This window comes from Lissotriton helveticus, chromosome 1_1 (genome assembly GCF_964261635.1).
Source record: "Lissotriton helveticus chromosome 1_1, aLisHel1.1, whole genome shotgun sequence".
NCBI classification, from domain to species: Eukaryota; Metazoa; Chordata; class Amphibia; order Caudata; family Salamandridae; genus Lissotriton; species Lissotriton helveticus.
Genome location: NC_136057.1, coordinates 701,416,124 through 701,431,285, shown reverse-complemented (window position 1 = coordinate 701,431,285; position 15,162 = coordinate 701,416,124). Strand labels below are relative to the sequence as shown.

Here is a 15,162-nt window from a genome sequence, read left to right as displayed (position 1 = left end):
TTCTTTAACTAATAAATAGGGGTGGTACATATGTTGACTGGAAATCATCATGTCGAGAAAGTAAGATATAAAAAACTAAATCTGCTATAAAAGAGATGTTCTACCATAAAGGACACATCAACCAGATGAGATGCATATTTATATTTCAGTGGGCACATCCTGATACCAAATTTGCATCTGATATGGAGTATATTTATCAGGGCATGTTTCTCTGATGGAAGCCATGTATTTAATTAACCAATGTGTTTGCATGTGTGTGATTGAGACAAATAGCATTGAGGAAGTGTATTTGATGGAGCACATTTGAAGGGCTATGAAATCCAAAAATAAGCAGATGTGTGAGACTATATTTTCTAGGTCGCTAATCCATCTTAAGACGTCCAACAGGTATCCTCTGCAGCTTGTGTCTACAAGACAAATTCACTATCTCTTACTTCACTATGACAAATATAAGATCATCAATGCGTTCATCCATTACTTTATTACAATTCTACAAGGTTGAAAAACAGAGATTCTGAGGTCCTTCAGCTATGATGAGGAAATAATACTGACTGTAGGGTTAAAATTCCTGAAAAAGTTACCATACACACTTCAGGGGAGTTATCAGTCCTGCCTTCATGTACCAAAGTGGATGACCGTGCCAAGTTAGACACACCCTGGAAATTTTGTAAGCAATTGAAGTAAAGTAAGTATTGGTTGTTGTGTCTGAAAGGCACTACTGAGACAATCTACAAAGATGCTTTAGACTCTAATGTGGTAGATCGCAGATATGCATTTCTGGACCTTTTGCTAAATCCAAAATGCTCCGGATAACCTGGTCATCATTCTTTCTGTGTTGGACAGGCTCTTCAAATCCCGACCAAATCTCAAAATTTAAATTCTTAGTCCAAAAGACTTAATGTATTTGCAACTTTCTTTCAAGAAAAAAAACACGAGTTTGGCTATAATGTGAAAAGAATCAAGCAGACGTATGACACAACAGATACATGCCAAAATGATTTCCAGCATAGAGTCCTGATATGAAACTTTAAACAAAAGAAAAGAAAAAACACTGGAGGAAGGTGGGACTGAACTTTATTTAATATTACTAGCAACCTTTCAAACTCACAGTTTTACAAGAGCTACACAGTGAGGAGGTTTAGAGTTCAAAAGGTACTACTTGGAATCTTTCTGCTACAAATTTGACAGTTTGTGCTTGTCTCAGTGACAGAAGAGAAGAAAAAACATCCGTCAAGTTCAGATTCTTGCAGGCAGAGCAGAGAAAAAGAAACATGACAAATAATAAAATGTTGAAATGACAAATAATCAAATGTTGAAATAAGAAAGGAACATACATCAGTGGGTTTCTATGGCACAATCAGTGTGCTGAATTTGGAAGATGATTATTAGGCTTACTGCAGTAGCTATGAGTGCAGACTCCAACTCCAGCGGCCCAGACTGTCCAGACAGAAGAGGCAACAATCCCTCTGCTTAGTGGCAAGACGTCGATCTGGAGGCACTTTTTAGTGCTTGGTACACGATAAGCTTGGTGTAGAAATAATCCAGAACTGTTAGCACAGAGCTTTTTTCAGGAAAGGAACGGCTGGCAGTCATTGTGGAGTCAGTGCTGTTTGGACTGAGGCTTTACATGCGCAGGCGGTGGCTTATGCAATGTTTGCGCAATGAACTTCAGGCCATGGACTCTCATGTATACTGGACGGAAGACTACCATCTTGGATATTTGGGTATAACTTCCCTGATGGCAAAATGCATCTTTGCTTGGCAATTGTGGTATCATATTTATGCAGCCAGGACCTGCACTCAGATTTGCTTGTAAGGCCTATTGCTTCCCACTGGATGTCTACTGAAGGTCATTGAGAATACAGAGAAGTATTCAGACAGTGGTGTTGTTGGTGGAAACAGACTTTGAACTTTTTTTTGTCTGAGCATTCATATAAACATTTCTTAGACGAGTTGTTACAATTTGCTAAGGGTTATTCTTTAATAGAGCAGAAAGACTACATTATATTGCTCATATTATGTATGAATATCAACAATAGGGTATTATAGTTTGAGTATTAGAATACAAATTGTCTAGACTAGGGAACAACAGAATATTAACATTGTTGGTTACTTTAGAGTTCTACAAGAGTCAAGTAGAAACTATAACTCATGAAACCAGTGCATTTTGTGTGTGTTTAGTTTTCAGAAATTAGAATTCCCACAACAGAGTACAAAGAATTAGATGCATAAATATATTTCAAAAGTGTATCAGTTCACTGTTACAATTTAGCATAACCCCTTCAATGACAGTTAGTTAAGATATCTCTTTGATTTCTAGATATCCACTGGATCCTGCCGACATCCTGGATTAAAACAAGTGATGAGTGAAATTAATGGAAACATTTCTACCACTTGCCCTTGTGTTCCTGAGGAGGTGGTAGTTATTGGAGGCAGGGAGAGATGCAAGTGTTCATTACTCTAGTTGGATTCCATGCATCCGGACACTTAGACCGTAGCTACCTCTGCATCCAGTATCTGCCATTGCTTTGAAGAGGTCTTATATTATCCTCCATTTGGGTAAAGTAGAAATAAAATCTGCAGATGGTAATATTCCTTTACTGTTCTGCGATCCTCAAGTCCAGAACAGTTCTTACCTATTACACCTCACATATCCCAAGTGATCTGAAGATCCTCATATTTTGCAAAAATCTTAGCACAATTACTGTGGAGTAATTCACCAGTTTGCTGATGACTAAAAGTGCATTTTTAATGTACTATCAGAGAAAAATGGCTGAAATGATCTAAAACTGATTTACATACAAAGTAGGATTAGAAATATATATTCCCATAACAAGCAAATTAAGAACAGCATGCACTTGCCCACATAGTACAATTCAGCAAAAAGTAAAAATGCCACTCCATTAGCCAGGAACCGCAAGGGTTTTTTTCTGACGTTTAACAGAAAATGGTGGAATTTTGTTCTGATTAAATTTCTATAACTGAGTCTGTTGGTGCTTGTTTGCCATACCCATCAAAACTCTGGTATCATAGAGCCATTCATTTCATAGACTAAACAATTTGAGCAACCTCTCACAGCCATACAATAGGATGATAATTCACAAAAGGAAGTATCCCTCTAACTGTGTCATAGAAACAGCTTGTTTCTGTTTGGTCCTTTATTGAAGCTTTACAGGACATAAACAAAAGGTAGAGAAATGTGGAACTTCAACAGCTTCACCATTTGTCTGCATTTCTTTTATGAACCGTAGTTAGTGGGTTTGTAACCAGCTTTATATTAGTGACGAGAAGTGTACTCATGTGTCCCATTCCCAGAAATGCAGAACACAATCCACAGAGATGGACAACGTGTATGTGAAAGGCATTAAGATCAGGTGTGCTCAAGAAGTTTAATTGCCTCCAAGAGGACTTTAAGCCAACACAGTTTGGGTTTGGAGATTGTCCTTTGTGTTTATTAAAGCTGCAAATATGCCCTAATTCCCAATTCAATGGAGTTCTGGATTCCAGAGACAGACAGTAAACTGTTGCAGAAGATTAACTGGATAACTGCAGCCTACGTTCCTGAGAAACATTTTCATTATACAGGGTCACTAACAATATGGCCTGAAGATGTGCAAAAATAAAGCAAGTTCTAAATTTGAATCTGAAACCTCCATATCCAGAATGGAGTTAATTATTATTATTATTATTAATATTAGGGTTTTGTAGAGCGCTTAGTAACTCGGAAGCATCCCAGCGTTAAGACCAGGACCAATCAAGAGGAGGGATAGCAAGGAAAAGCAGGGAAGGGGGGGATCAGAATCAGGGGAAGAGGTGCGTTTTCAGTAGTTTCCTAAACCGGAGGTGGTATTGTTCCGTCCTTAGTTTGCGGGGGAGGGAGTTCCAAAGGGTGGCTGTGTTCACGGAGAAGCGCCGTCCGCCTGTGCGCGCCTTTTTCACTCTGTGAACTGTGATGAGGTGTTCGTGGTCAGAGCAGAGGGACCTTGCAGCCTTGTAAGGTCTGATAAAGTTTTTGAGAATGGGGGACCTTTATCCTGTAGGAGTTTATGGGCCAAACAGAGAGCCTTGAATTTAACTCTTTCTCTTACAGGAAGCCAGTGAAGGAGCTTCAGAGCTGGTTTGGCCGAGGATCTCGCTGGGGTGTTGGTAAGAAGCCGGGCTGCGGCGTTCTGAATCCTTTATAATTTGTTGAGGGTGGCTTTGGGTGCTCCCAGATAGATGGCATTGCTGTAATCCAGCCTAGATAGAATGAGGCCTTGGATGAGCAATTTACGGGAGATGGGAGGGAGCAGAGGCAGGATTATCCTGACTAATCTGAGGAGCCCGAAACAGATCCCAGCGGTTTTCTTGGCCTGGGTTTTGAAGGACAGGTCATTCTCGAGCCAGATTCCCAGACTCTTGATCTCGGTTTTGGGTAAAGGGGGTTCACCCAAACAGGAGGGCCAGATATTGGGGGAAGAGAGAGCCCATTTTGCCCGAGGAGCAAGATTTCCGTCTTGGACCCGTTGAGCTTCAACGCTGAGTTGTTCATCCATCCCTGGATGTTGGAAAGGCAGCTGTGGAGATTCGCTGGTTCTTGGCTGGGGTGGGATAGGGACACCACTAGCTGGGTGTCATCCGCGTAGCTGATGATTTTCACACCGAACGGGGTGACTACCTCCTCCAATGGGGACATGTAGACATTAAATAATGTCGGGCTTAGTGAAGAGCCCTGCGGCACTCCGCATTGGAGGGGGACTGTCGGGGAACGGATGTCGTTCTCCCAGACCTGAAAGGAGCGGTGGTTTAAGAATGACACGAACCAAGCAAGGGCAGTGCCCTCCACGCCGCTGTGTCTGAGTCGCTGGATAAGAACCTGGTGGTTAACAGTGTCGAAGGCCGCACTGAGGTCCAGGAGGATCACTGCCACTGATCCTCCTGCGTCCAGAATGCATCTGACCTCCTCCACTGCCGCCAGGAGGGCGGTGTCCGTGCCCTGGCCCGGGCGGAATCCAGTCTGCGAGCTTTTAAGCAGGTTGTTAGACTCCAGAAACTGGGAGAGCTTTTTATTTACAAATTTTTCAGCGATTTTACTGATAGCGGGGAGGAGGGAGATTGGCCTGTAATTGGCCATATCTAGGGGGTCCAGAAGAGGTTTTTTTAGGAGGGCCTTGACAACGGCCGCTTTCCAGCTGGGAGGGACCTTACCCTGAAGTAAAGATGAGTTGCTGAGGTCCGTGAGAGGGGGGTGATCTTGGGAGCCACTTTTTTGAGAATTCGGATGGGCACCGGGTCACTGGGGGAGCCACTTTTGATCGAGGCGAGCGTGGTCGAGACCTCTTTGATGGTTACAGGGCTGGATGGTGGCCGGGTCAGGTTTGAAGCAACCCGGGTCGTTGGGGCTGTGACCGATTGGGGTTAGAGTGGCGAGAATTTTCTGGATTTTCTCGTCGAAGTATTTTGCTAGTTTTTGGTATTTGCCCTCAGTGGTGTTGGGATTTGGGAGATTCCCTGGAGTTGGCTCCGGTACTTTGAGTAGTTCTTTTAGGATGATGAAAGTTTCCCTGGCAGAACAGGAGGATTTTTTTATTCTTTCGTCAAAGAATTGGCTTTTGGTGTTACGAAGCGCGAGTTTATACTTTTTTAGGGAGGCACGGAAGGCATCTTTTTTGACTGCGGATTTGTCTTTCCTCCATGAGCGCTCTGTCCTTTTACACTCCTTCCGTAATAGGTTGAGCTCAGGGGTGTACCAGGGGGCAGGGTTTACTCTTTTGGCTCGTTTCATGGTGCTTGTTTTGGGGAGGAGGTCGTCCAGAGAGTGGGTGAGCCAGGAGTTAAACTGTACATTCGCAGTGACTGGGTCGGGAGCTGGGGGGGGGGGAGTTATCATGAGCGAGGAGGCCCATTCTTCCGGCGAGAGTTTGTGCCAGCATCTATCGGTAACCCAGGTCTTGGATGTTTGGGGTTGCGGAAAAGATAGGTGCCAGTCTATAGGAATCAAGAAGTGGTCGGTCCATGGAAAAGGGAGGGGAGTGCCGGTTTTAAGGTTGTGGATGTTTGTAAGGATGGGGTCCAGAAGATGTCCTTTGACGTGAGTGGGCTCTAGGTTCACTAAACGTATGCCAAAGGAGGTGAGGTCAAGAAGAAGTTCGGAGGCAGTTACATCCTTCGGGTCTAGTAGATGGAGATTAAGGTCTCCCAGGATTAGAAAGTTGGGAGTTGTTGTTGCCATAAGGGAAACAGCATCAACAAGAGCGCTAGCGAACTTGGCTGGGGCTCCAGGAGGCCGGTATATCAGTAGCCCAGAGAGGGAGGTTACAGGTGAAATCTGTAACGCAAAATGACAACTTTCGCAATCCTCGATGTTTCCATTGTTAGTTCTACATAAAAAATGCTCTTTGTATATTATAGCCAGGCCACCTCCTCTGCCGAGGGGTCTGTTCTGAGAGTGGATTTGGTATCCAGGTGGTAGGGCATTAACGATATCAGAGTCGGTGTGGGGGGTGAGCCAAGTTTCCGTAAGGAACAGGATGTCAATGGCTAGTTCCTGAATGAGAAGGTTTATCTCGTGGGAGTGTTTGGGGAGGGACCTACAGTTCAGAAGACCGAGCTGAGGGCCGTGGCCTTCTGCGACGGTAGGGGCTGGGTTGTAGAGGTTGCAGTTAGCAAACGGTTTTTCTCCTGTGTAGGTGTAATGGCATTTAATATTTTTCGAAGGGTTGAGTGCCAGGAGCTTAGCTTGTGTATAAGTGAGGCGATTGGTGGGGGATTTGGGCATAGTGACCGGGCTTGGTGCCGGCCGGGCCCGGACGGGCCCAGACGGGCTTGCCTTAGGCGCGCCTTCGGCGCGCCCGCTGCGCCCGTCCGCTGCGCGTACGTGGAAAGCAAATTTTTTTATGGGGGTGTTCGGGGCGTGGCCTCGTGAAAGTGGGCGTGGCCTGAGGTCAGGCTCGCTGATGGCGGCAATGCGAATTACCTGTCCCGCGGCAGCGTTTACCTCGGCTGCGCGGGGGTTAGGGGATGGAGACAAGAGCCCCAGAATACAAGGTAGGAATGGGCTGTTTAAAACAATTCAAGTATCAACAATTAAAAAAAAAAGCGGCTTTAGACAAATAAACAAAGCTCCCGGCTGTGCCTCAGGAGTGTCGAGATCTGGGGGCGAGCTCGTAAGCAGCTCAGTTATGTAGGTGGGGGGGCGTGGCCTTGTGACAGTGGGCGTGGCCTGAGGTCAGGCTCGCTGATGGCGGCAATGCGAATTACCTGTCCCGCGGCAGCGTTTACCTCGGCTGCGCGGGGGTCAGGGGATGGAGACAAGAGCCCCAGAATACAAGGTAGGTAGGAAAGTTAACCCTAAACTAAAGCCAACAGAGTGGCTGTGGACCTTCAGTTCACTTTCAAGTCTATTTACAAGATGTCCATGGCTGACTGCAAACACCCATAAAAAGTATCTATGTTCCTGTAGTCCAAATCTGTCAGACGTTTTTAGGTTTATCAAATTATATTTTCTGATTGGTTGAGTCATCACTTATCTAAGCAGGCAGTACCCAGCTTGGATATAGCTACCAGATTAGAAATCCACAGTTTTTTCCATGTGAGACGCAGCTAGATGAACGCCTAACTAATCTACAAAGGACCTTTAATGCTCCAAAGTTGGACACTTGGATTTCATTACAAGACCGGAGGCTACATTATGCAATAACTTTTATTGCTCCCCAGACATGCAGCCCTTTAAAGTGTAACAAATACATCATAAATAAAAACATTCCAAATAGCATAACAAAGCACCATGGTAACCAACTATCTTCCTCTTTTATTCGCTGCTCTCCGAACAGTTAACTACAACTTCTTCCATCTCCAATACTTTGATGTATGTAGAAGCTTTTTCGTGAGACTAACCTCATTTTTTTCGCAGATTGGTTTGAAGGGTAAGCTTTTTTTTTTTTTTAAAACAATTTATGTGTAAAGGGAGTTCCTCTTGGGACCATTTACCCCTGTTTCTATCTTTCCTAGTCTGGCACCCCAGCCTAAGTTGTTCGCATCGGATTCCAGAATGTGATCAAAAGTATTTGCGATTATTGCTTTCCCATTCCAACTGTCTAGGTTGTTCTGCCACCATAGGAGGTCCTCTCGAGCCTCTGGAGACAGGGGAACGTTGTCTGAGTACCAAAGACCTTTCTTCAGGCATAAAGATTTTAGTCTGTGTAAGGCCCTGTAGTGAAGGGGACCTGGTAAAATCGCTTGAATGGATGAGGATAAGAGCCCTAATACTCTTGCTAGTTCCCTCAAGCTCACTGTGTCTTTGGATAAAACATAAGAAATCAACGTTTTACGGGATCAGTACTGAAGAGAAGCGAGATCCACACAACAAGTAAGTGGAATCCAAGACTTTATTTAACGTCCAGTTACAGCAACTCCCCGGCAGCAACTGCAAAGGGGAGAATCAACCAAGTGTTCCACGCAGGGAACATTCTATGTAGAATGCAGGGAGAGAGAGAAATCCCATCACACCTCCCTTTCTTCACAGAGAAAACAAAGGAAAAGATTAGGAAAGAGGAAAAAGAATGCAAAAGAGAAAAGGAAAGAAGCTAAAGGAGAAAGGAAATGAGGTAATAGAATGCTTCAATTTATAATGAAAAGCAAACATTAGATAATTGCAACACAACATCATTGCACCCACTACGTGGTATAGAAATTACTTCATCACATAGTCTTGAAATTTGGCAGGAACAGATCTGACTCTGGAGGAAGTTTCTCTCGTCGGAAGGTTCCCATCAGAGTGCACCACACCACCCCCACCTTGGGATCGGAAGGAGAAATACTGACCCCCAACCGCTTCCTGACACTCTCAACCATGGGGCCAGGAACGATAGAAACCATACTCTTACTCCAAACCCTTCCATTTTCCAACACCACTACATAATCTCTCACAGCAGCCACCATCTTAGGAGAATAAAACCGTGACTCCCCTTTGCGGAGAAATCCAGGTTTCTTTATTCTCACCCAATCACCAACCTTCACCTTGCAAGAAGACAACACGTCCGATCTGGTATCATACTTGCTCTGAACTGAAACCCTGACATCAGCAACTCAAGCTAAACCAGCAGCATCTACAACCTTCCTGGACATCCACTCTTTGTTCAACTTGGTACCAGCGACCCTACCACGCAACAAAGTAAAAGGAACAACACCAGTTGAAACATGCGGAGTGGTTCTTACAGCCCATAACATGTCGGCAACCGCTTGACGCCACTGCAAACCATTCACCAAAGCCAGTTGAAGATGCTCTTTGACAACACGGTTGAAACGCTCAACCAAACCGTTGCTGCGAGGATGATAGAGCGACGTGCAAACGTGTTTAATACCAACTTCCTTGAAAAACGAAGACATTTCAGCAGAAACCAACTGCGTACCATTATCTGAAACTATCTCTTCAGGAAAACCTTCCTTAGAGAAAACATCACGTAAAAATGAAATCACTACAGAAGAACTGATGGAATCAACAAATCTTACTTCAGGCCACTTGGACATATAGTCAATCAACACCAAGATAAATTTGGGAGTCGAACCAACGAGACCATAAGGTCCAGCAATGTCCAAAGCCAATTTGGACCAAGGAACACTCTTCACAACGATAGGTTCAACAGGCAGAGGATGGGTGACTTGTGACTTATCACTGACAATACATTCACAGCATTCACGAACGAACTGTTCAACATCCTTGTCCACAGATGGCCACCAAAAATCTTGCCTCACTCTGCGCTTCATGGACCGAATGCCTGGATGACCTTCATGAGCCAAACCAAGAATCTTCCCACGAATAGAAACAGGAACAACCAATAGCCCACCCCTTCTCAAAATTCCATCAACGAGAGACAACTCATCCTTGACTCGCAAATAAGGAATAATAGTGGCAGGACAAGTTTTTTCACACGGCCAGGGTTTGGAGAGAAGATCAATAACAAACTGCATGTCATCATCAGAAGCAATCCCCTCCAACCACTCACACTCTGAAAGAGCACATCCAACAGAGTCACATAAAGAACCAACAGCACAAACTACTTCCAAATCATCACACGCAACGCTGTCGTCATCATTGGAAAGAGGTAGTCTGGATGAGTAATCAGCAACCAAATTCTTCGCCCCAGCCACATATTCAAGCTGATATTGGAATTCCTGTAATCTGAATTGGCACTTGGAGATCCTTGGAGTCGCCCTGCCACCACCCTTGGGCGTGAATAGATCAATCAAGGGCTTATGGTCAGTTCTCAAGATGAACCTGTTCCCCCACAAAAAATTTTGAAATGCAAAACCCCCACCACATCGCTAGGGCTTCCTTTTCAATGGTAGAGTAAGTTCCCTCAGCACCCCTCAAAGTTCTGGAGGCAAAAGCAATGGTTTCTTCGCGACCATCACCCCTTTTCTGCATGAGGACAGCCACCAAACCCACATTACTAGCATCGGTGGAAAGAATGCACAAGTCATTGATGTTAAACAACTTCAGAGGGCGAGCTCCAATAATCTCTTGCTTGATGACATTGAAGTTGCTATCACGATCATTATCCCAAACAAACTTGACATTTTTCTTGAGTAGCCCACGCATAGCAGCGGTTTTGGTAGAGAAATTCTTAACAAATTTGGAGTAATACTCCACCAAACCAAGATATGAACGTAATCGATCCTTGTTCGTAGGAACAGGAGCATTTTGAATGGCATCAATGATCTTGACTTTTGGTTCAACCCCATTTTGGGAAATGTGGTGACCAAGATAGTCTACTTCGTCTTGAAGAAATTTGCATTTATCCTCCCTCAAAGTTAACCCACTAGACCTTAGTATGCTGAGAACTAGTTTAACACGCTCATTATGTTCAAGTTCGGTTTTGCCATGAACCAGAATGTCGTCCTGGAAAAAGAAAACACCAGAAATGTTCTTGAACAGGTTGTTCATTAACCTCTGAAAAACAGCCGAGGCTGAAGCAAAGCCAAATGGCATGCGGATGTAACGATAAGCTCCCTCCGGAGTTACAAAAGAGGTAAGGTGCTTGGAATTAGGACATAGTTCAATCTGATGATATGCGGATGAAATATCGAGGGAGGTGAAAAATGTTGCACCTTCGAGGGTGGCTAACATTTCGTTGATGTTTGGGAGTGGTTGCCGGTCGATCCAAATATTGGCATTGAGATCACGCAGGTCAACACACATCCTCAAGCACTTGCCAGATTTCCTCGCCAAAACTATGGGAGCAAGCCAATCAGAACCTTCAATCGGCTCGATTACACCAGCAGCGCATAACCGCTCTAATTCCTTCTTTAATTCTGTACGTAAGCTTAAAGGCACTTTCCGTACCTTATGGGCAACAGGAATGGCACCCTCTTTTAAAATTATCCTGTGTTGGAAACCCTTGAGTTTCCCTATTTCCTCACTGAAAACTTCAGGAAACATGAGAGCCCACTTGGTGTTAGACACATGAGACACAGCAAGAGTCTTAGGTGATACCAACATTGAAGAGTAAAACTCACATAATTCACTGCGAGATATTACCATGTTTGGATGGTTGGGATCTAAAACAATGTTCAAATCTCCTTGGTTATCCCACCCCAACAAATTGGCACCATCCTTAACTATGAACACTATACAGGTAATGTGATCACCATGAAACTCAAGTTTAGCGGAACATTTCCCCAAAACTTCAACCCTTTTGCTATTATAAGCAAAAATCTTAATACTAGAAGGTTCCAAAAGTACCTTAGAAAGTTTGTTAAAATCAGTAAAATTCAACAAAGAAAAAGGAGAACCAGAATCTGCAAGGAATTTGCAGACAACTCCATTCACAGCTATTAAACAAGAAGGAGACTTTCTTTTCCGAAGGCCAGACAAAGCGGACAGTTCTACCACTCTGGCCTCGTGCAAAGCAGAAGACAGCATCAATAGTTCATAACATTCTTCATCAGATTCTCCTGAAATATTCTTTACAGAGGGAACGGGCTTGTTCGTAGAAGTAGCTTTGCACATGCGGGAATAGTGACCTTTGTTCCCACATTTGTAACAGGTTTGATTGAGAGCAAAGCAAAATTTAGCAGAACCCAGATGTGACCTACTGCCACAACAAAAACATATTAATTCATTTTGCACAGATCTGTTTCTGGAAGAAATGTTAGATGGAACAGAACGAGTAACATTAGGCAAAACAGAGGCTTTAGATTTGAAAGGAGGTTTAGAATTCAAAAGTTTGACTTCAGAAGAAGAAGAGATCGTTGACGAGGATGGAGAACTCATTTCCTTAACACAAAATTGAGAATGTTCAATACTTTTGGCCAAAGTGAGAGCAGTCTCTAAATCGGGATCGCCAGAAGCAAGTAGTTTCTCTTGAATTTTCTTGTTGGAAGTCCTTTCAATAAGTTGATCACGTATGATCTCATCTCTGAATTCTCTGTAGTTGCAGTTGATAGCCAAAAAGCGAAGTGCTGCCCCAAAATCATCAATTGATTCACCAGAGGTTTGGGCACGTTGAAGAAATTTATGGCGTTCGAGTACAACGTTTTTCTTGGGAGAAAATCTCTTATCAAGAGTTTTGATCAATGTGGCATATTCGTCAATAAGAAGTGATTCTCCAGCATCACCACCACTAACTGTAATGCTGACCACTTCAAGAGTCAAAGTTTTTAATATGTTTCTGCCTTCATTGCCAAGATTGTAGACAAGTAGGGCTTTTTTCTTTTTGCCAGTAAAGGTATCCTGATCGATAGCTTCCAAGTACGCTTCAAAGGTGTCCTTCCACTGCTCCCACGGTATAGGGGGAGTGCCAGCAGTCTGTAAGAAGGAAGGAGGAGCCAAAATTCGATCCATTGCGTGGGTGAGTTGCTGCCACAGTACACACAACAGAATAAAATTCGAAAATCCTTTTTTTTTTTTTTTTACTTGAAATTATTCACAAAATCATGTTATTTTAAAGATGATAGAATAATGTTTATAACACTGTTGTAGTGCTCAACAATAATGATGAAGGAACTCTGCTCAGAGTGTCAAAAAAGAACGTTGCGCTAATTAATAGCGTTGTGCCCACATAGTATTGTTCACAAAGGAAGGAAATGCATTTCTGTGCACATCAGCGTAGAATTAAAGATTAAATTTGTTAGGAGATGAGCTGTGCGCATCAGCGATAAAACACAAGCACTAACAGTTGTGCGCTCGAAATCGGCAAAGTTGTGCTGTGCGCATCAGCGGAGGAATAGTGGGGTAGAATCTGCTGCGTGGCTTGTATTCAGTTGCTAGGATGCAAGTAAGCCCTAAAATGGCCGCCACACGCAACGTAGATTGTCCCGCTGGCGTCGTCAGGCAGGTCAGGCACAGTCGCGTAATAACGCGAGAGCAGCGCAAAACTCAGTCGCGCAGAGAAAACGAAAAGAGTACCTTAATTCTTCAGTCGGGAGGCAAGGAGGGGTTACCGGGCAATTTGGACACCGTTGGAAGCTTCGGAGATGGGCCCTGGGATGAATGGCACTTTTCACCAGAAAACGTCGATTTCAAATTTCGACGAAGAGCAGAACAGGTGCAGAGATCTTCCTCAGAGTTTGGGAGGCTGGAAACTGGAACCGATCGTCGCCACTGAAGAGAAGCGAGATCCACACGACAAGTAAGTGGAATCCAAGACTTTATTTAACGTCCAGTTACAGCAACTCCCCGGCAGCAACTGCCAAGGGGAGAATCAACCAAGTGTTCCACGCAGGGACATTCTATGTAGAATGCAGGGAGAGAGAGAAATCCCATCACATACCAATAGAAAAGTCATTTAACAAGCAATTCCCTGCGGAAATTGCTGATCTGTAACAATTTCTGTTCTATAACATAGCCCTGAATTAAAGAGGTCTGCTAAGTAGTTTGCTACTTCTACTACAGGTGCGTTCACGGGATCCATATCCCGTTCCAGGCACCAACGACACAATTTTTTTCCATGAAATGGTGTATCTGCTTCTTGTTCCCGGAGCCCATGACTCATCCAGTAGGCTTTTCGCCTCTCCTGAAATGCCTGAGTATATTCTTGAAGACCTGAAATCTTCCAGGCAAGAGGGTTCACGTTTCCTTCGAAGAGAAGAGGGTGTACCTCTCCTTCTAGGCCCTGAAGAAGGTCTAAACTCCCTGGGATAAGGCGTGGTACTTCTATCGCTAATTCCATCACACCTGGAAGCCATTTTGAGAGTTCCCAAAGGGAGTAATTAAAACAATGCGAACTTTCAAGAGAGCTCTCTGGATTAGTGCGAAGGGAGGGAGGGCATAGTAATTCAGTATGTTCCAAGGTTGGAGAAGAGCATTCACTGAAGATGCTAGGGGGTCTGGTCTCCAACTAAAGTACTGATTTAACTGGAAGGTCAGTCTGCTGGCAAAATATCTATCTCGAAGGGGCCCCATATATCTTGAATTCTCTGGAAGGATAGAGGATTCAGTTTCCAATCGCTCTAGTCTCTTAGGAACCTTGAATTCCAATCTTCCCTTGTGTTTAGATTGCCCAGGATGAATTCTGCTCTCAGAATTATTTTCTGACTCCAGCAGAAGTACCAAATCTTCTTGGCTAGATCTGCCGGAATCCTTGACCTTGCTCCTCCCAGGCGATTGATGTAGGAGACGGCTGTAAAAAACATACACCAAAATGCCATGAATAGTGAAAGAGACATGACGTAGCTTTTGGTCACTGATGACATTCCATTAGTGAATCCTTGTTCGAACATTAGCCCCTAAACATTGTTCTATTTGCTGCTGAGAGCTTAAAGGAACTGAAGGTTTTTGGAAACTACAGTTTCTCAATGCTCTGATTAATTTTTGCTCCTTATTCTCTATTCATACCTTTCTACTTCTGGTACTCCTGATTAAAACAATTGCCGAATTCGAAGACAACTTTATGAAAGTCTGATTTTGAAATCTTACATTACTTTTTAGATTTCATGTTTTTCCTATTGGATTATTGGAAATATTTTAATGATTTTGTTTTCATTAATATTTTAAGGTTATTTTTACCTTAACTTTTTTTAGTAGTGGACATATTTTCTTTTTGTTTTCATGTCATGTTGATATCATGCTTGATAACATTTGTACTGGTGTTTATTTAATTATTTGTGATCTTTTATTGATTTTGAATGTGGCCTCATGTTACAATTATTTTTCTAATAGATAAACTGGTTATGGTGATTGAT

At 43.5% G+C, this 15,162-nt stretch overlaps 1 protein-coding gene across 1 annotated transcript in view; it reads right to left on the bottom strand.

Moving 5' to 3' along the window:
- Positions 1 to 15,162, bottom strand: part of PPFIA2 (PPFI scaffold protein A2) — a 2,034,471-nt gene that overhangs the window by 106,744 nt on the left and 1,912,565 nt on the right. The window lies entirely within an intron of this gene.